This window comes from Canis lupus, chromosome 22, assembly GCF_048164855.1.
Source record: "Canis lupus baileyi chromosome 22, mCanLup2.hap1, whole genome shotgun sequence".
Classification (NCBI taxonomy): Eukaryota; Metazoa; Chordata; class Mammalia; order Carnivora; family Canidae; genus Canis; species Canis lupus.
The window spans coordinates 46,859,235-46,881,957 of NC_132859.1; the positions used below are offsets into that span (position 1 = coordinate 46,859,235).

General features: G+C 40.4%; 1 protein-coding gene across 24 annotated transcripts in view; it reads right to left on the reverse strand.

Annotated features, from left to right (window-relative positions):
- Positions 1-21,130, reverse strand: part of ARPP21 (cAMP regulated phosphoprotein 21) — a 154,838-nt gene extending 133,708 nt beyond the window's left edge. For 11 of the 24 annotated variants that reach the window (XM_072793470.1, XM_072793468.1, XM_072793467.1 and 8 more), the window contains exon 1: positions 19,645-19,923. The gene's annotated coding sequence lies outside the window, so the exon portion shown is untranslated. Of the gene's footprint in view, positions 1-16,213; positions 16,239-17,645; positions 17,786-18,357; positions 18,382-19,644; positions 19,925-20,920 lie in introns of those variants that run through there. The other 13 variants (XM_072793476.1, XM_072793475.1, XM_072793472.1 and 10 more) reach the window with 9 other exon arrangements.
- Positions 21,131-22,723: the final 1,593 nt, after the last annotated feature.

The window sequence follows — 22,723 nt, forward strand, 5'->3', positions numbered from 1 at the left end:
TGTTATAAAACAGGAAGCCCCTCCACCAGTTGGGGCCACAGCCCAACCCCTCCAATCTCCAAAGATTTCCTTCTTTGGAGAAATCATTCTTACAATATGTGAGGGATTACGACTCTAAACCTATATATTAACCAACAAGATGAGATTAAGAAGTCACCTCTTCCCTTATCAAATCTCTATCTCCCCACTGCCTATGGTCAGTCTTTCTTTGTGCGCACACTGAGCTCTATCAGGGCAAACATCTCCATTTCAGTGCTCCTCACACAGGGTCCTAAAGTTGTCGGAAGCTCAGGCTGTATGTTCCCCCATGGACAGGGACTATGGCTTGCTTATTTATGGGTCCCTAGGAACCACCAAAGTATCTGGAACATAATAAGAAATTAGCAAATGTTTCTCAAAAGATCAATGTCTTCTGTGAATGTCCTCTAATCAACTGAACCAGGAGAGGTGGATTAGTTTTGCAATCGTTTAAAATATTAACTGTTTATAGTATATCAATAGTATCATATTATAAAATATTTTAAAAAATTAAAAAATAAAATAAAATAAAATATTTAGGCGGGGATCCCTGGGTGGCTCAGTGGTTTAGCGCCTGCCTTTGGCCCAGGGCGTGATCCTGGAGTCCCGGAATCGAGTCCTGCGTCGGGCTCCCAGCATGGAGCCTGCTTCTCCCTCCTCCTGTGTCTCTGCCTCTCTCTCTCTCTCTCTATGTGTGTGTATCATAAATAAATACATCTTTAAAAAATAAAATAAAATAAAAAATAAAATAAAATAAAATATTTAGGCATATGCCTTGGAAAAAACTGATCTTGGCTTTATGAAGAACACAACTAAGATCAGCACACATTTTCTAGAAATACATTGGCCACCTTATTTGAGAAGTCCCTCTTCTGGGAAAACTGGACATAGTTTACTAATGACTCACTTCATGATTTCTGAACTACTTCATCTGATTCATCTGTGAGTACCTATTGAGTGAGTAGGTTATTATTATTGTCTTCAAGGGGTACTAATTGGTATTTATTTACTTAGTAGACCAATATATTAAGATTACACATAGCTGAAGATCCAAAAGACACAGTAATGACAGATGCACTCCTTTCTACAAATTCTGGGACAGACGACAGAATCATTAAGTGGGGGCTCCTGGGTGGCTCAGTCAGTTGAGCGTCTGCCTTTGGGTCAGGTCAGGATCCCAGGATCCTCGGACTGGCCCGCATCTGGCTCCCTGCTCAGTGAGAAGTCTGCTTCTCCCTCTGCTTCTCCCCTGCTTGTGCTCTCTCTCTCTCTCAAATAAATAAAATCTTTAAAAAAAAGAAAAAAAGAATCATAAGTGAATTTGCATGTTGATCAATGTTTTTCAAACTTTAGGTTATGACCTGTGAGGAAATCATGAAGTTAAATCATTGGGTTCAATTTTTAAAATGAAATAAACAGAACACAGAATGGAATGGAGTGAAATGAACTAGACTAGAATAGGTAAGAATTAGAGTATATTGTTGCCCTTGGTAAGGCTAAGACTTCTTTTGTAAAATTTTATTTCACATATGTGTATGCAAGTGTGGGGTGTGTATCTGTGCACATATACCTATGTCTGTGTGATGGAGTTCACATAAAAACATTTTTAAAAATAAGTCTGTCAAAAAAGTTGCTGGAAGAGATCACATAATGTTTTCATGGCTGAGGAGTAAATTGAAATATATATGTAACTCATGTCTTGATTACCAAAGTCAGCGAGAGAAAATACTGGCTGTGATAGGGATCCTGCTGTGAAATCCAAACATTATTTGTGAGATGCAAAGACCTTATCATTTAAATATGACGATGGATGCCTCTGATGAAGATAGAACATCTTCGTTAAAACAAACAAATGATTATCTTGGACAACAGTGTAAACAAGTCCCTAATTCATGAAGCTGCTAATTGCTCTTCCCAGCTGCAGAATATTGGCCTGCACTCCATGTCTCACCACGTGTAAGTGTGCATAACACTCGCTCTTAAATTCAGCCTCACACGAGTCCAGCCAAACACACCAAGGTCTGGGGGCCAAAGAGGGTCAGTTCAGAAAGAACCTGTCTATAAGGTAGCTAATTAAGGCATCAAGTGCTTCATTTTATAGACATAGATTTTCCTCTATGGTTGTGATGGAATTAAACTTGTATTTAAAGTACTTTATTTCCTCACAAGACTTACTGATGTATCACCAGGAGAAGAGCTTTTGAAGCATCTTTTGTAGCCAAAGGAAATGGATACTTGCTATCCTTTTTTTTAAGTGAATCACAAAATTGGTATTGGAATAATGGTAATCACAAATTCCCCTAGTGGTTCATATTTAACTCACTTAAACACATCTGCCTTGACTCTTACTATAAAAAATAATAGTCACTATGTTTTCATATATTATATTATGTGCCAAATGCTACAAGGAATACTTTACATTAATCTCACGCACAATATTTAAGGAAGGGAGGGAGACACGGAGGGAAGAAGTGTTAAGTTTCAGAAAAGATGAGTCCCCGCCCAAGGTCAAATAACACTGATATTATTCAAATGTAGGTCTCAAGTACCCATGCCCTGTCAAATGCCTCCCCGCATGTTGTTCAACCTATGCATTTGGTATGTGTTCATTGAGAAGTGAATGCAATATCCATGTATACAATCATGAGTGTTTATTCCAGAGAGATGCCAAACCACATAATAACTACACCTTTTATTATAGCAAAGTATGAAAGTCAGAAACATGCAATTATTTTTTATTGGTAAAGCTGATTTGGATATCCCACTGAAATATAAGAAAAGCATACTCAGTACTTGATTCTTTTACTAATCTTAAAGCTGAGAAGCAAATGAGCTACAGAAGACTCATACTATAAAGTGGACGCGTGACCTCTGGTCCGAGCCAGAAAGTTACCCTGTCTGGAGAAGGGCTAGTTCTAAGGTTCATGAAATCTCATCTTGATCACCATGTTAGGATTCAGGTTTGGAAATTTCTTTGAGGAATGTGCCAGATCCTAAGATGGCGCAGTCTCAATCCACAGCTGTCTTTTGGGACTGGGTTCAAAGTAGAATCTGCACATCCTGCCTTGCTGGTGCAAGAAGGTCAATTCTGTTCAAGAGTTCATGAATAACCTCAGGGTCAGTAGGTCACATGTAGACTGAAATGCACTACTGACAATTGCAGTCTGCCTGAAAAGGAGAAAATATCACAAAAGAAAACACCACAAAAACCAGAGTGTTGTACATCTGTGAACTGCTTGGACTCTGAAGCTGGACTTCCAGAATGGAAGCCTGCTTCCTCTACTGACAGAGCAAGTTACTAATGGTCTCCATGCCTCAGTTTCCTTATGTGAAAATGGAAATAGGAAGAGCCTCTACCTCACAGATGATTGTGAGGATTAAACAAGTGAATTCATGTAAAGTACTCAGACAAGTACCTCACACATAGGGAGCATTCTATAGGTATTAGCAACTGACTCTCTCTTACTGGGACAAGCACATGCATCCATTCAACAGAGATTTATGGATATTACCTGATTAGAGCTCTGGCTGGAATTCAACTGCCAACACTTCTGGAGACCCAGACCTTCTAGACACTTCTAAAGACTTCGGTGTCTCTAAAAATTATAGACACTTCAAAATGATACTGGCTTCTGTCCAAGACTCTGAGGGAGCCATCACTGCACTGTTCAAGATGTGGGTAGATGGCAATTCCTGAGGCTTCACACATATATGTAGGAGGTATCTGGATGACAGTTCTAGCATCGTCTGTCTTTTCCAGCTAGTATAAATGATAAGAACAAACCTGCCCGTGAAATTCACATTGAAAGTGACAAAGCTTACAGAGAAAGACTCCAAGAAGAAGAGCAAAGGAGGAAATGGGATGACATTGCTAGAGATGACCAACTTCCAAATTTTTCCTAGGATTCCTGCCTGCAGCAAATGGCTTTAAGAACATTTATAAAGAATCCTTCTTACAGATAGCATTTGTTTCCTTTTGCTTGAGATAAAGCACACTTATTTATTTAAATAAATTGATACTTTCACTTCATAAAATGGTGCAAATCCAGTTACTTAGTGAAACTAAAAACAGTACTATTCTTATTTTTATCTTTTTTAAATTGATAAATAATTTTCATACGATCATAAAATTGTCATATAGTAAACTTGGCCTGTTGTGAGTCGGGGCTATATAGTTCCATGGGTTTTAACACATGTATAAGTTTGTGTAAATAATCAGGCTACAGAAGAGTTCCAGCACCTGGAAGCTCCCTTGTGTCATCCCTTGCTAATCACACCTCCTCTCTGACATGTCTCTTGGCATTCATTAATTCATCCTCCTTTGTTGCTATATTTTTTTCCATTTTGAGGTGTTATATAAATGGGATCATGCAGTCTGTGACGTTTTGAGATTGGCTTCTTTCACTCAGCATTAAGCCCTTGAGAGCCAACCAAATTATTGCCTGGATTTGTAATTTGCTCCTTTTTATCACTGAGTAATATTCCACTATATGGATGCACCACAGTTTGCTCAGTCACCTTTGGAAGGACATTTCGATTGCTTCCAGTTTGAGGCAATTATGAATAAAGCTATTATAAACTGCTGTCTACACAATTTTTGCATTCACAGTTTTCATCTTTAGTGCTCACTAGTTTTTATTTCAAGGTTGTTTTTTTTTTTTTTTTTTTTTTTACCCCCAGAATAACCAGTTTTATAGATTAGGGATTATTCTGTCTCCATGGACTTAAAGTCCTACACTGGAGACTCTTAGAATACAAGCTTGGGAGAAACTTTCAACTCCCTATAATCATCCAGGCTCCTACTCCTTTTTCTAGTAGAATTTGCAATTCTTATCTCTTCTCTTAAGATGCTATATTTTTAAAAAATAATTTTTAAATCAAAGTAAATTGAGATAAATTTATTAAAATGTATTTGTTTTGAAATGTTACAGTGTTTCTTTAATGTTTCAGATTATGAAACACCAATCATGCAAAATCTACATTGACAAGTTTTATGTTTTAGATTGGTGGTTCCCATGTTATGGTCCACAGACCAGCAGCATCAGCACCACATAGAAACCTGTTAGAAATGCAACTACTCGGGACTCACCCCAGGTCCACTGAATCAGAAACTGCTGGTTGGTCCAGCGAACTGTACCTGAATAAAGCCTCCAACTGATTCTGATGCATGTGCAGGTTTAAGAGCCACTACTTTGGGGATGCCCTTGAGATGACATCCTTGGTACTCACCCACACTTCCTCCCTTCCATAATAGGATTCACTTAAGGAATAGGATGGCTCATTTGTGTTGAGATATGGGTCCTAGATCACCAACTGACATTTATAAGACAGATGGTATAGTTCATTTTGGTCACTGGGGAAGAGCCATGGAATCAAAACCTAAAGTCTACAGAGATCCCTAAGTCTTCATTTGAAAGGATAAATTTATCACCCTACCCTCTATTTCTATCTTATCATTTTATTGGTGCAGATGGGCAGAGAACAGGGATAGATGAAAGTTTCCTCTCTTTGCTGATACCATTCTATAACCCTATACTTAATTGGTATTATTCATTATCAGTGAAATAAGTGAATTCAGAAGGAAAATTAAGTAGAAAAGCAGCTAACTTAGTTCACACCATCACTGATCTCCCAATAAGAGGGAGTATTCTTTTTAAAATATAACCAGATCCCCAATTTATATATATATCACATCTAATATATATTAGGTGTATGTGTATAATTTTATAATATAACCAGATTTCAAATGTATACATATAAATATGTATAAAATAAATGATATCATATGTAATACATAGTATATAACATATGTGTGTATATTTATGTATTTTTCAACATATACACAAATGTGTATTATTAAAAAGTTTATATACATACTTATTTTCTGTTTTGTTTTCTCTTCAGAAAAAAATTCCCCAAAATAAAATTACAGAAATCCTCTAGTCCTAGGCCAATATTTATCCAAGTAAACCTAGCTAATGCATATGATAAATTATACAGGTTAAGAAATTTGGAGCGATACTCTCTAAGGTAAACACACTGCTATCAAATAAATCCTTATATTAACCTATAGATAGTATTTCTAATATTTTCCATTTCTTCAAGTTAGCTAAAAGGGGAAAATAAATATGATTATTTTGATTATTAGTTTCCTTCGGGCCACAAAATATGGTAGAAACATTAACTTACTAAAAGCATGCATTGTTCCCAAATTTCCCTGTCCAATAACTTAAAAAAGCAATTGCCTTGACAAATAATTAATTAATAGGTTTGTCATACCTACTACGCTTCACTATTATTTCAGGATAAGCTGAAATTTCTGTTAACCTCACCACTTCCTTTATCTGAGAAACTGACACCCTGAGGGTAGAAGGGTAAAAAGGCCACTTTGATCCTGTACATCTGCCAAAAGCAACTGTCACCCTCTGTGCCAAACACATGGAATGTACAGGCAAAAAAACGAGTGTGTGGTGCTCCAGGTGTCTGGGGTTCACTTGGTAGAAAACAAATTGGGGGCAAACACTCTATGAACAAAGCTCACACTGGCTAATTCTAACTCAAGTTTTCCTGAAGATAATTTCAGGGGGAACATATTAGTAAAAGCGGGTAATTCCATCCTCAATATCAGTAATTGCATAAATAGGTGTTGGCAGGTGGACTGACAATACGTTTATGCACCTGGAGTTGTCTCTTTCCCGTGGGACAGAAGGCAGAGTATAAATATACAACGTAGCACTTTCCCCAACTTAACAAGGGATAGCTCCAGAACCCTTATTTGCAGAGAAAGGTGAGCTGCCTTAACTACAAAGAATTGCAAAAGAGTGCCAACAGCATGCATTTAAAAGACCAAATCCTGTGAATCCATTAGGAAAAAAAAAAAAGAAAGAAAACAAGAAAAGAAAGACAATTCTTCTTTAAACTCCACCTACAGGGGCACCTGGGTGGCTCAGCTGGCTAGCTGAGGTCCTGATCCCAGCCAGGGTCCTGGGATGGACCCTGAGCAGGGAGCCTGCTCTCTCCCTCTCTTACCTCTTCCCCTGTTTGTGCTCTCTTGCTCTCTCTCAAATAAATAAATAAAATCTTAAAAAAAACTCCACCTATAACTTAGTATCTTCAAATCATTTTTTTCATTTATATGCTCAAAAAATTCTTAATATTTTCACTTAGTCACTTATTCCTGGTCATCTGTTTTTGTGTAAGTGTGAACCATTGGGTCCCTTAAATCAAGACATTGCTTCAGATTGTTGGGCAGTGAGTAAAGATACATGTGTAGATCTGCTGTCATTTTTTTTCTTTAAATTATTTTCCTTAACTATGTGATATGTGTTGTTAACATCTTATAAAAGCCAATGCAAAAGAATCCCACCATCCCAAAAATCATTTTATCTTTTTTTTTTCAGTAATCCATGGACACATAGAGTAGTTAATGACTCAAACTACAATTCTATACTATTTTCAAAACAAGCACGGATATATAATTTCATTACACATGTTCTTCTAGGTTTCCATGCTTTAATGGATAAACAGTCCCTATAGGAGAAAGCAGGGAGGAGATAGATAACATTTCCATTTTGTGGCAAACATTTTACATATGATAACTCATGAAGGGAGTATTGCTGCCCACAATATTGTAATAAGAAAATTGGGGGTGCCTGGGTGGCTCAGTCGGTTAGATGTCTGACTTCAGCTCAGGTCATGATCTTGGGGTCCTGGGATCGAGCCCCACATTCGGGCTCCCTGCTTGGTGGGGAGCCTGCTTCTCCCTCTCCCTCTGCCTGCCGTTTCCTCTGCTTGTGTGCTCTCTCTCGCTCACTCTTTCTGTCAAATAAATAAACAAATAATCTTTAAAAAAAAAAAAAAAAGGAAAGAAAATTGAAAACTTGCCTAGGCCAATGAGAGGCAGAGATGAAATTCAAATTTAGGTCACTTTGACCTTGAGCCTAGTGCCTTTCCATGACACCAGGTGAAAGTATGTCCCAAGCAGAGGTGAAATCCATTCTTGTCTCAAGGAGCAGCCACAAGTACAAATTTGAGATGCAGGCAGAAATATTTCCAGTCACTCTGTATCAGTTTTACAAGATAATTTCCATGTCTTTCTACGCCATGTCACCACCACAAATTCTTCCACTACACCTTGGTTCTCACTTCCTAATCTCTAGGTTAGCTCTAAATCCCTGTGTTTCCCATGGCTATCACATATGACAATGTAAATTACATTTCAAAGAAAAAAACTCAAGGAGGATGAAATACACGTTTTTCTTTTTCCTTAGATAAGAATTCCAAGTGCGCTAGGACAGAAGCTTTGCCACAGCTGTGTTCACAACCAAGGGTAGATTGGTGTGAACGTCACATAGGCACACAAGTCCCTTTCACACAAGAGGTGGCTCATAAATATCAGCTAATATTTACACTGCAAAACAATTGAGCAAATTATTTTTCCAAAACAACCACCCCACAAAGAGCTTTCGATCAAAAATGATCCAAAGGTAAAGTCAGAATTAATAGAGGAATGTTGATTCTTCTTATCACCATCTTTGTGGCTTCCGCAAATGATACAGGGAGAACTACCGAAATCTTGGATTTCTATGTTGATAAAGAGTTTTTGCCTGGAGAAACGAGGTAATTCACAGAGCAGGAGTAAGCCAAGTAAAGTAATTCCCTCAGAGGAAAACAAATGGCACTAATGACCTAATCAATACAGAAATAAGTACAGATTTCCTCCACAAATGGCCACTCACTAGCTTCCCTAAAAATACAGAAACATACAGCATTCCTTTCCTTTAGATTTCCTTAATGTTTATGATGTACTTTACCCGGAATACCCAAAAGTTGGCTTCCTATCAGTTCAGTACATTAGTTCAGCAAGACTTGAGGTAAAATATATAACCTCTTTCAAGTCTGCAGGTCTGGGTTCTTCTCACTGCTATGAATTCCTTGACTATCAGTGCAAACCATCTGATCCTCGCCTAAGCCCCAGGATCTAATCCATAAATGATAAAACAAGTGATATTCCCTCATTCTTTCCTAAAACATCAAAACCAATCTATTCTCACAGCTCGGTCAAAACAATGAAGTAATATTTTCTAGTGATTTTAGAAAAATTGATTTTAGAGCTCTTTTCTCTTGCCAGATCCATTGGGCAAATCTCTGATTATACACATGGCCTTCTGTTGGATATAGCTATTAGTTTTATCTGCTAAGTGTACAAATCACAAATATACCACAATTTTATTTGAGATCATTCCTAGTTCTTAGAAAAAGTCCCAAATTGCCCCTGGAAAGGTGCTAAGAGTAAACTCTCTATAGTATTTCTAGACAAATCCAGAAGGAGGCCTAGTTAACTTTCTTTGTAAAGAAGCATTGAGCCCATAATCTTATCCCAGGAGAGTCAGCAATGGCAAATAATAAAATACTACATGGGATTTTGTGTACACATGGAATTCTAAATCCTCCATGCCCCAAACTCTCTTTCCCATCATCAGGAAGAGAAGGGAGTTCCTCCTATGGTTTGGTTAGAGCTGCTCTGCTTCTGGCAGGAAGCAGGGACTGGAGGCCACCAGCTTGCCAGATTCTCTTCTCCCTCCCTTCCTCACTCCTGCCTTTTAATCCAACACAGCCTGCTCACTGAGCCTTCAGAGGAGTGAATTCTCTCCCCACATCCTGGATCACCTTCACTATGGTTAATCTCTCCACAGGCATCCGTCCAGTAAACATGAGTTGTCACTGGTTCTGTGTACCACTGATTTGGAAATTTCTTGTGAAACTGCCTTTGCCTCATCCCTTCTCTCAAGATCATATTAACTGCGTGTTGACCTTAGTTCCCTCCCATGCAGATGGACAAGTGATCTATGTATTCCGTTCAAGTGGACTGAAGTTTCAGGGGCCTTGTTATTCCTGTAGAAGCCCTAGCCAGAGCTGGAGATCTGACAAAGGGACTTCTTTATGGGAGCCCAAACAATTGTGCATGCAGTTAAAAATCCCACATACGAGAGCACCTCTTTATTCTCTTTTTCAGAAAGATGAAAGTCAAGTCCACTAAGCTGAAACTTTAGGGGGGAAAATACAATTAAAACTTTACTAGGGGCTGATTTTAAGTCCTGATTATTAGACACCATCAACAGTATAAAGATCAGGGATCCCTGGGTGGCGCAGCGGTTTGGCGCCTGCCTTTGGCCCAGGGCGCGATCCTGGAGACCTGGGATCGAATCCCACATCAGGCTCCCGGTGCATGGAGCCTGCTTCTCCCTCTGCCTATGTCTCTGCCTCTCTCTCTCTCTCTCTCTCTGTGACTATCATAAATAAATAAAAATTAAAAAAAAAAAAAACAGTATAAAGATCAATTTTTAATTCAACAGATTCTAATTAAATATCTGGTACATGCAAGCAAGGACTGCTAAGGACAGTGGAAAACATGTATTAGGAAATATGTTTTTAGGCCAAATTACTTTTTTTGCTTAAGGCAAGTTAATTAGACAACTCTAAGCATGTACAATATGCAGATTCTTGATATAGGTATAGATACAGATATATGATGATTTTGGATGTATACCATATATATGATAGATGAGATACATAAGATAAACCTTACATATAAGATATATATGATGGACAAGATATTTATATATATATATATATAGATAGAGTTATATAGAGTTATACAGATAGATCTCTCTATATAATATTATATATATATGTAAAATCTGTCTACCCTTTCCTTGTTTTTAGTTTGCTTTCCAGCAAATATCAGAATAGTGGAGGATTATAAACTTATTCTCAGATACCTTCTGAGAAGTTTCATTAGATAACTTTCTGATTGTGTTTTCCTTCAAAAAATGGCTGATATTCAAATTATAATAGAAAATTAAGCTCAATTACCTGATAAACTTATTGCTTTGCACAGCTCACCTTCTTCTGCACAGAACACTTACTTGCGTTTTCCCATTCCCTGATAGGTGAACCAACTGATTAAACCCCACTTATGAGGGCAGTTTCTCCCCTCCTCTGGCCACTTTCACACAAGTGCAGAAATGATTCATTTCAGCAACAGTAAGAACAGATGCTCCAGAATCAGAAACCAGATCAGCAACTCAGTCCAAACAGCTCACCCGGTGCTTAGAAACCAAAGCCTTCTGTGGGGAGCCAGGGAGCCTACCAGCAAGCCCATAGCGGCACTTGCTTTAATGTCTCAGAGGTAGTTGAGGATATTTCCATCTCCCAAGCCAGCCCCAATCTGCCACTTAAAAGCTTTCACCTATTAATGCAGGATTTAAGGTCATTCCTTCATGGATCCAGTCTAATTTCTTCTGGCTCAATGATTCTGATCTTCAGCCACCCCTTTTAGATGGTAAAAATGACACAATCGAACTGCTTTGGAGAGATAATATGTTCACCTTGTAGACAAATCTGATTGGGCTACCCCTTCCCTTAGACACTGACACAAGGTACTGGCCTTGTTAGACATCAGGATTCTTACTCAGTGTACACTCTGACAGTAGTTCCTACTTTAGCTTGGCCTTTCATATTTCATAGACACAGAAAAAGAGTAAAGCTATAGTCTCCAATTTTAACCATCAAAAATGTTATAGGGTAGAAAAAAAGAGAGCTGTACTTTAAATTACTAGCAACAACAGCAAGAACAAAATATTACAGGGAAATTTGTCTTGTTTATGTCATCAGGTTAAATCTCAAAAGGTTTTTATATGAAAAGATGATAGTGGGCAGTCCGGGTGGCGATTTAGCGCCGCCTTCGGCCCAGGGCGTGATCCTGGAGTCCCGGGATGGAGTCCCACGTCGGGCTCCCTGCATGGAACCTGCTTCTCCCTCTGCCTGTGTCTTTTCCTCTTTCTCTGTGTGTCTCTCATGAATAAATAAATAAAATCTTGAAAGAAAGAAAGAAAGAAAGAAAGAAAGAAAGAAAGAAAGAAAGAAAGAAAGAAAGAAAGAAAAGATGATAGCTTCTCTTTAGTGAATAATACCCATGTGCCTGTGCTAAGTACTTCATTTCTGCCTCATTCCTTCAAGGTATGCCTGATCTGACTTTATAAATGAGAAAATTGAAGCAATGAGGAATTCACTAAATCGCTAAAGCTGCATCACTAGTAATTTGTTTGTATTGGCCTGGTGTTGCTCACAATTTTATGTCGCTCACAATTTTACCTGCAGAAACTGTGACACATGGTGAGGTTTAGAGTCATGGCCATCGTCACACTGTTATTTACTCAGACCCAGAAGCCAGACATCAGGATTGGTTGTTCAGGTCCTAAATTGCATATTTATGGAGGTAAGTTGTGGAGTAGTAAGATGTGGATACAACACCACATTTACACCTTGCCACCCAAGACCTTTTATTTCAATCCAAGTTTTGCACATATCTGTAACCGCAGAACCCCATGAAGGCTCCGCGGGAAAGCCTGTCTTCATCACACACAGCCAGTCACCAGCTCCCTCTCAGGTAAGCCCAGAGAATACCTCTTAGGTTTAATCTGACTTTCCTTCGGAAGCTCCACTGAATTCAAAACACCTGTCTAGAGCTCCTGATATCCTATTCAACAACAAAAAAATGATTACGTGATATTATGGTCACATGTGGAAGAAAATAATCTCTCTTGGAGGGATATTTACATCCTTGTCCTAGAATATATAATTGTTTTAATATATAAACTCTCACATTTAACTATGTATACTCTCACATCTCTTGATGCTAAAAAACTCCACTAAAAACTAAGTCATCCTTTGTTGTCGATGAAGACAATAATCATAATTAAACACTAAGGTGTCCAGTTCGAGTATCTAACTGCGCTTAGGCAGAGAGCAATGGTACGTATGCATAACATGATACCACTCTCTATTATTTTATCTTTCCAGAACTCTGTTAGTGGTTATGTAAAATTTCAGGCTGGAAAAAGACTTTAATGTTCACAAAGGAATTAGATGCCATGACCAAAGTTAAATCATCACTGGAGTGAAAAAACAATTAAGAGTCATTAATACCAGCTAGCTGTGTTCAGTGGTTCTTTTTTTTTTTTTTAATTCATCTTTAGTGCTATGCCAGTTATTTAGTGGTTTCCTAAAATTCCATAATACCAATGTATCGAAGTAAGTTTAAAATAAACAAATATGAAACTATATAATTTAAAAGTATTACCTGATCATTTCCATAAGCCAGATAAAAGAAATAGGATCATAGATATGGCTGCAAAGTCCTGGAAATTAATAAATTTGGCAGAATTCAATAGCAATTTTAACTCTACTGTCTGCTGTGTTGGTTCTTTTTCTAAAAGAAAGAAAGAAAGAAAGAAAAAAGAAAGAAAGAAGGAAGGAAGGAAGGAAGGAAGGAAGGAAGGAAGGAAGGAAGGAAGGAAAGAAAGCCATATTTCTAGTAAAAGGTTTTTTTTTTTTTAACTCTCAATCTCATTTTTTAAAATAGTTTTTTTAAAGAACCAGTACTATGTGAAGCTTGCAAATGCTGCAGAAATCTTGATTCTGTCACATATTCACATAGAATCTACTCCCTTTCTGTCCAAAAGTTCTTTGGTGATTAAATTGAATCTAATGCCAGCAATGCTGGGATTTCCACCAAACTCACATTTTAACAAACAAAATGCTAAGAAAAACATATCAATGCAGAGTACAGCTATTTTCATATTTTCATTTCAAATTGAACTTTTCATAAAGTTCAAACTTTTAGAACTTCACGTGAGAATTTCAGCTTGTGTTTCTAGAAACATTTTAATATATAAGTTTTTATAAAAGCTACAAAAGCAATTTAATAGCTCTTTATTTTCCTATTGAGTTCATGAACAAATAACAGTTAAGCAATTATGGGTAGGCCCTGAATTCCAATGAGTTTCCATGCCTGCCTTCACTCTCTTTTGACCATGGCTTGATGCTTCTAGGCCTCTGTGACAGTGATGAGATCACCTGAAAGCAACTCAAGTTACTGAACAGTTAGAAGATAGCTAGGTCTTCCGATTTACATGTCCAGGGGTAGTATATATATGGACCTCTAGGATCTTAAAAGTTTTTGAAATTGATGTTCTATTTTGTTCTCCAAAGATGCTGCAACATTTTTACCTCAATTATTGGTATTGCTTCTTAAATTCAAGTAGATCAAAATATGTCAATATGCGTTTTTTCCCCCTCTTAAAGTATGATTCTAGGGATGAGAATGTTTTAAAGTGAGTATTGTATTTTAGCATTTAGAAAAAAAGCTGTTCATCTGGTTTCCACTTCCCTAGAGATGGTCCTCGTTCTTATCTCAAGTATTTAGTGTGTAATAAAAAATCAAGGGACGATCATACAAATATAAGGGAATGCATATCCATTATTAAGCATTCCTGCACTAAATCTAGTTAAGAATTCACCAAGTTCTTCTTTTGGTTGTCCCTATCACAAGGACTTATTTCCTAGCTTGTGTGGGTATTAGGAAGAGATTACTGGTTTATCTTGGTAGATAAGCTTTGTGAATATGTCTCAGAACTGCAGAAAAAAAGATTATGTATTACACAATGTGATTCTGGGTGGAAACATAAACCACAAAATGCCAAACAAATCTCAAACTTTGCCAAAATATTTGAAATAAAAAGTGACATAATTGTTTTCTTGTTAAAAATCCCAAATCTTTTTTCTCAATTAAAACTATATTTTTAAATTTTTAATTATCTTAAAATCAATGTTGTTATTTGCAGAAGTGATTTTGTTAACAAGATCCCAATATTTTGTGTATTATCCATTGTGGATTTCTAATTTAGGAACTGTTGTGTCATTCTGAAATAGTGTGAAATGTGAGAAGGTGGTTAAGAGGCCTGTTTTTAAAAGAGATAATTATGAGCAGATCCCCTTCCCCCTTCACCTGGAGAAAATGAAATTATTTCCTGTTGCTAGACAGAAGGAATAATTATAAACTATATTACTTTAAAAATGCATAAATTTATTATGTAAATGTGTCTTGAGTGAGAGAAATTTGGACTAATTTTTCAGCATTTTAATAAATTGAAATTGCAATTTTATCCTAATAGGCATCACTGGATTATAAAACTTAGAAAAACCTTATATAACATGTGGCATTGACATGTACATTAAGCAAGGGTATAAAAAAAACTGCCGGAAGAAATTTCCTTGGGAAAAGTGTGTGGAGGAATTCAAAATATTGATCTTCTGTGGCCATAGATAGTGATTAACACTCATTCCACCTGGCAGCACTAAGGTCTATGCTGGCAGCTAGAAAAGAGGAGCATAACATAATGCCAAAGATTCAGTTTGAAAATAGACAATTTGGTGTATTCAGGCCAATCCTTTTGTTTTTTTCAATACACTCTCCATTTTCCCTGTATAATCATTTTAATTCATTTTTTGGTTTACCTGCACAGCTATTTCCCGGGGTACAGAAATGCCCTAGTAGTATTAGACAAAAGTGTATTCAAAATGTTATATGGACATTTAATGCCTTAAGAAAATATCACCCGATGACAAAGGATTTTGAGACCAAAAGATAACAATGTTACCAAACATTAAAAGCTGCTGCATAAACATGATACTCCATCCCAAGCACTTTATTCTTTATCAAGAATATTATATTTACTTATACAATTTAAACACTTTGTGCCTCAGCTTATATCTGACCCTCATGGCAATGAAATGGTTGTGATGTAAACACAAGTAATAAATCCTGTGAACAACCAGGGCCAAGTTTAATCCAAAATGAGCAAAAATAATTTAGATAAGGCACTAAAAAAAAAAAAAACAATTTATTAGGACTTGGCATAAATGTACCTTAAAGGAAACTAACACTTAGAAGCACAGATAGTCTGAAAAAAAAAAAAAAATCTAGTCACAGATACATCTTGCTACTATTCTTTACCTTCAATAGTCCTTCAGCACTTACTTATAGCACTGCTTGAAATTATTTATCATATGTAACTCTAAATGTTAGAATAAAACAAAACAAAACAAAACAAAGTCAGCAGAAACATAGAGCCTCTAGAACCATAGATTCCCTAAATATAAAAAAGATCCTTTGTCTAAAGAGAGGAAGTCTGTATTTTATAAGTTCATCACTCACTTAAAATGTGTCCAGAACTTTCCAGGTGACATAATGCATTTCCAAGGAAGCCAATTCATTTTCTGATTAGAATTCCACAAATTTCTAAGCACGCTACCACCGTGTGGTACCAGTTAGAACGATGCCAGTACTTACCATTTGAAGAGATGACTTTCACTGTCCACATCATCTAAGCCCCCTATTCTTTCCTAACCTTGTCACAAAGCAGATCTGCATGACATCAACTTAGATGCAAATGGTTCGTTTGCAATTTACACCCTTATGGACTTCAACTGTCTCCCATTTCCTAATGAGACCCCTCAGTCATATTCACTTCTGCCTACATTGTACATTGTGTCTTCAGTGGCTGACTCACTCCACACTCTACTCCTGTAGCTTATCATTATCTTGTCCACAGACAAATTTACATTGAATTCAGATGAGAATGCCCACTGACTTGAGAATCTTGAGAAAGGTATCGGCATTGTGGTCCCAATAGCATGACCACTAAAGACAATATGTATGACAGCCAGTCTGTAATTACTTTTCCCCCCTAGAAGTACAAAGTAGAAAACACAACGACAACAACAACAACAGCAACAACAAATTAGGGGAACTCCTTGCAGTGCATTTCTCTTAGTTTATTTGTGGGGGGATTATTCTCGGTATATACTGGCAAACTCTAGAACAACTCTGTTGGTTGCTCTAACAGGTTTATTTAACAATAATTACATAACTCACTTCCCCACGTAATAAAAACTTCTCACTTTCTCTTATGTTTATTAGTTTTGAAACTACTTAGGCATTTGTTTAATTAGCTTCACTTTGCACAAAGATATAACCTGATTACAGTATGTTGTTAATATGAAAATGAACAACAGAGACCTTTCCGATTGAGCGTTTTCAGTGCCTACCTCAAGACAGGTGTTCTGCATTACACAAACGCTGCAGACAGATGGCTTCGTATGTTTTACGCACTATGACATTAAGATATTCTCCCCTCATTATAACGTTCCAAAAATTATTAGTACTGCCTCTGCTATCTACATTTTAAAAATACTTAACCTTCAGTAAGATGATCTGTTGTGTTTATCTCAAAATAAGGAGAGAAAACAACTCAAATATTCTATCAAGTTCAACCAAAACTCCCCGCTTCACTTAGTTGCCACAATTCTGGACATAGACTCCCAAGTTTATAAAAGAAAGACAAAAATTCACAAGGCAGAGCTTCAAGTTGTAGCATCTTAGAAGGATGTTAGTTATTTCATGCCCAAAACATTTTACAAGCTCGAAACCCTTCCCTAGAACAGTATTTTAGGAATCTGAAATTATTTCTGTACTTCTCACCATCCAAGAATCTGACAGCTTGTACAAAAAAAATAGTATGTGTGCTGCAACTCCTTGGTATCTCCTTCAAGTTTTAATGCATTCAAATGATTAAGTCGTCTTTCTAAGAATTATTGAAGAGGTCTATGAAAACACATACCAGACTATTCATGTTTAATTCTCTCACTAAAATCAATTGACTCCTGTTAGTACAATACATTAGGACTAATTAAAATCACCATATCCCACAGCCAGTCTGTACCTTTTCATATATCCATCTCCAGTATCCAAAACCATGCACTGCTCTGTCTTCCATCACGCTTCTTTTATTGCTGAGTGAGGCGCTCGCTCCTTCATTAAATAGCATTAAAAATAGACAGCACAGAACTCCCCAGTGGAGCATGCTCTAACAGGGCTAATGCCACAGTTCTCAAGGTAACCACACTCAGCTGGGATCTAAGAGGGAAAGTCACTGGGAGATCGGCAATTTGCAAATCTAATAGCTCACACAAACCTGTCTCTGTCTGAGTTGAATACTGTAAAAGAGAAATCAGCGTGTAGTGAAATCAAGTCACTGAGAAGCTGAAAGTCCATTTCTGAAGCTGCAGAAGTTTCCGTAAATATGCCTTCCCTAAACCAAGTATTCTGTAGAGTAGGCATTCACCCATGGCAATTGAGTTAAATTATTATTTATCAAATAACATAAATCACATCCAGAGAGATGGAGCCATATATGCTTAGGATCTAAATGTCTTAAAAAACTACATCTAAACCAAATTATTTACAGCAAACAATCAATGTTGATAAGGAAGGGCAGTTAGCTTTTTGTATCTTTTGTGACAAAGTGTCTTCCTTAAAGAATATACTAAACTCATTCTCCAGGAAATCTAAGAATATTCTGTTAGTTGAAATGATAAAAAGAAGTAAAGGAACGTGGTAAGAGAGGAAATACAGGATCAAACACAAATACATACCTTACAAATCCATATAAACCTGAAATGAGCGCATATAGAATTTTTCACACGTGATCCGTATTAGGAGTGCAGCAGAAGCAATCACTGCCAAAATAGTATATTACTCGACTATTTGAACAGAACATAGCTAGAGCTATTGGCTTCCAAGTGACCGTCTTTTGTGAAAATGACATTAACTAAAATCCTATTAAGACATACAAGTCCCATGGTGACACAAATACAGAAGATCAAAGGAGTAGGTGCATCTATTTTAAAGTGTATGTCAAAGGTTTTCTAACTTTTACCAAATGAAAAATGATTTCCTGTCATCTACAGTTCTCTGTTTTCTTAAAACAGTCATAGTAATTTTGATCTCCAATGTAGGTGAGGAGGAGGTGGGAGTCCTTTGGAATTATAGCATTTGAGCAAAATCTTGTGCAGATTCATTCAATTTTGGGGAATGTCATTCTTTTTGGAGAAGCTAAAGTGTCATACCAGTAGCCTTTAAAAATCAGAACTCAAAGTGGAAATCTGCACTCGGAACACATTCCCAAGAAATGATTTCTACCAGCCTTGCACTGCGCTTACTAGCTTCCCTTCCCTTTGCAACTTTCAATGCCCCCTTTCCGTTTCCTTTTCGGCTTGGACTCTCTCTCGTCTCCTATCTCAAGGAGGTGACCAAGCACTGAGCCTGAGCAGCTGTCAGCAACCACATCCAGTCCAGTTCTGTTTCTATGCATAAACACTGACTGAGCCCATTTCTCTTCCTAAGAAACTTTCTGAATACATGTCAGTTCAACTCAATTCCACCACCGTATCTGCAACCTGAGTCAGAAAACATTAAATGTGGAGTTTGCGATGCAACACAGATTTCAAACATGTAAAAACCAAAGGTAACATGTGTCCACCGGGAAAGCCCTTGGGAGCAGGACCCTGAGTCCTGCAGGAACAACAAACTGATCACAACTTTTCTGCCCCTTGCATAGCGCCCTTTCAAATGAAATAAGAGGATCTCAAACTTTCTACCATGAAACCTGCATAAACCGCTGTAGATTTCTCTGAGGAAAAGAACGGCGCTTCTCGGTTCTCTTCCTGGTCTGCCTCATCTGGGGGAGGGCAGCCTACCCCTCCTTCGATGAAACATAAAAACATAAAACAGGTATAACATCAACAATTTTCCACAATACGAAGGAGAAATGCAGACGAGAAACAGACCTACAGGAAAACACAGATGGAAGACAGAGGAGGAGAAAACAGAAAAATCACAAAAGACGCGCAAGGTTCACGTCGGAAGACCTTGATCATTACCTTGACAGAACAGTGGGCATCCCCCCAGCGTCTCGGTGCCTTGATTGACTTAGTTTTTGGCTTTTATCAATATTGTTTCTCAATGATTGAATTGGCTGGATTGGTTTGGTTTGGCTTGGCTTTTTTGGCTGTTTTTGGTTTGGTTTGGTTTGGTTTTGGGTTTTGCTCGCTTTATTCAACTGCCAGCAAAAGGAGCCTCCTGCAGCGTCGGCGGCCGGGGCCGGGGTCCACGCGCGGGTGCGGCGGCCCGAGCGGCCAAGGCTGGCGACCCGGCTGCCCCCGCCGCCCGCCGGGCTCCCGACGAGCTCAGGGCGCCGCCGCCGCCGCCTTCCCGGCCCGGCTGGCCTCGCAGGCTGGGCGCACCCCCGCGCCCCGTCCGCCGGTCTGTCCGTCCCTCCGCGCGTCGGGCTGCCCGCCCGCCGGTCGCTCCGCCGGGCCGCTCCCGCGGATTCTCGCTGTGCCGCGCGGCCCCCCGAGCTGCGCTCCCGCCGGCCGCAGTCCGCGCGTGGGTCGGGCCGTGCGTCCCTCGGCGCTCCCGCAGCCCACTAGCCCCGCGGGGAGCCGGCCGCCGGCCGCCGCGCCCGCATCTCAGAGCCCGGCCGCCGCCTGCGGAGGGCGGAGGGCGGAGGGCGTCCGCAGGGAGGGCGCGCGGGGGGCTGCGCGCGCTCGCTCTTCCTCTCCGCGTCTCCTCTGCGCTCTGCTCTCCGCGGCTCGAGCTGTCTAACTGCTCCCGCCCGGCCGCTGCTGTCACTCTGCGTCCCGCCCCAGCCAGCCAGCCTCGGCCCGTCCCTCCGTCCCGCGCCCCTGCCTCCCCGCCTCCGCCGCCGGCCCCTCCGCGCGTCCCTGCCCTCCCACGCGCCCGGCTCCTCCCCGCAGCCCCGGCCGCGGCCCCCGGCCCCCGGGCCCGCCACGCCCGCCACGCCCGCCACGCCCCGGCGCCGCGGGGGGCTGGGGGCTGGGGGCGGGGGGCTGGGGGCTGGGGGCTGGGCCCCCGGGCGCGGCCGCAGTTGGCGGGGCCGGAGCGCGGGCACCTGCCGGGAGCGCCCGGCGCGCGGGGTTCTCCGCCCGCCCCGAGGCTGGAGACAAAGCGCCGGAGCCACGCGCGGCGGCGCGAGCGTCATTCATCAGAGGGAAAGACTGGCGCCGGCCGCGTCCCCGTCCCCGTCCCCGTCCCCGTCCCGGTCCCCGTCCCGGTCCCCGTCCCCGACCCCGGCCCCGGCCCCGCGCCCCGCCCCGCGCCCCGCCCCGCGCCCCGCGCCCTCGCCCTCCGCGGTACCTCCCCGGGGCGCCCCCGGCCCTGCGGACACCTGCCCGGGCGCGGCTCACTCCCCTCCTCCGCGGCTCACCGTCGGCCAACTCTGCGGGGAACACCCCGCAACGGCCACACCTCACCCCACCCGGACGAAGCCGCAGCGCCGAGCTCTCCGAGACTGTCGGCGCCAAGCGAGGCCGAGAGTCCGGGCGTGCCGCGGCCCCTGCCCTCCCCGCGGCCGCCCGCGCACCCGCCCACCCGCCCAGACCGCGGCCCCCGAGCGCCGCCGCCCGCGAGTCGCCGAGGTGCCGCGGGCCCGGGCGGGGCAGGGCAGGGCAGCGCGGGGCAGGGCAGCGCGGGGCCGGGCAGCGCAGGGCGGGGGGCCGCGAACAGAGTTGACATCCGAAGAAATTAAAGCGCTGCATTTCCCATTTGTTCTGGAGATGGGCTATTTTTATTATCTGTAATTCATTTTTTTTTTCATTGTCTCGGGGCACACACCACCCCAGGGGTGGGGGGAAGGAATCGCGGAGGAACGGGGCTGCGGATCCGGAACACCGCCCACCCCTCCTGAGTGAACGTGGAGCCTACTTTTCCAACATTATAGGTCACCAGCCAAGATAGATCACTCTGGCTTTCTGCCCCCAGCTGAGAGCAAGGCATTTGATTCTGGGCTTCTTTGCTAGGTTGTTATTAATGTGAAGCGAAATTATAGTTGTACACGCCTGCATGGAATTGCCAAAGCTCATTTTGACAGTATCCAGCATTTCAGTTTTTAAAACGTAGACGCTGAATAACTATAGATCTGGTGCAATGAATACTCCATCCCACAATAAATTGAAGAGGAGAAAATCAACTTTCACCAGCTGCAATTAGTAACCCTATGAATAGACAACAAATAAATCACTAGCATAAACCATGCCATGAACATTTCTGTGTCCTTTTAGTTTCATTTATTGGCATCCATTCCTAATGACAGAAATTATAAACAGATTTATTAAAGGATATGGCTTCTACTTTTTATAGGAATGTAATTTCAGCGACTGTATCCCTGTTCACATATACTAAGATATTGATTCTAAATATCACGCAGACGATATGTGTAGTTCTAGAAAACGCTATAAAAATCGGATAATGTCGTACTTGTCCTTCATGAACAGATAATTATTTTCCAAATACTGGAAACTGTCTCCCTTGGGAATCAGCTCTTGCTGGAATAAGAATGAATCCGCCGTATAAGGTTTCAGCAAAGGAAGCCCGAAATATTTAAGACTGTTATGTTGATCTATTTTCTGAGGATTGCTCCTCAGTGCTCTCCAAAAGCATTTTGACAGGCATTCCCTGTCCCCTCTCCAGCCAGCCAAATAGAATTCAAGGGAGAATTTCAAAAAAGGTATTTCTTATTAATTCTCTTTCCTTTCTTTCATCTGAAGTCATGTTCTTGATTATCTTTCTGGTAAGGGCTACACCTAAGCATCTCTTGAATGGATAGATGGGTGGTCTACTAACAAGAAACCTTAACAGCTTACTCTTAATACAAAGTTTTCCTGGAATGAATCAGATTTCACTCTGAGAGTTGACCAAAACAAAAAACAAAACAAAACAATACCACACCTCTATCCCATAGACCAGATATAGAAATTTTAGAAATTGAGTAGAAGGATGGGGCACTCAATCAGTACTATTCATACTTATTACGTAAAAGAACAAGATGGAATATTTCAAGAACTTCAGTGCATACACAGACATGATGACACAATTTGTATTTTCTCATGAATTTTAGCCTTTATTTAAAAAAGAGAGCACCTGCATGGGTGGCTCAGTTGG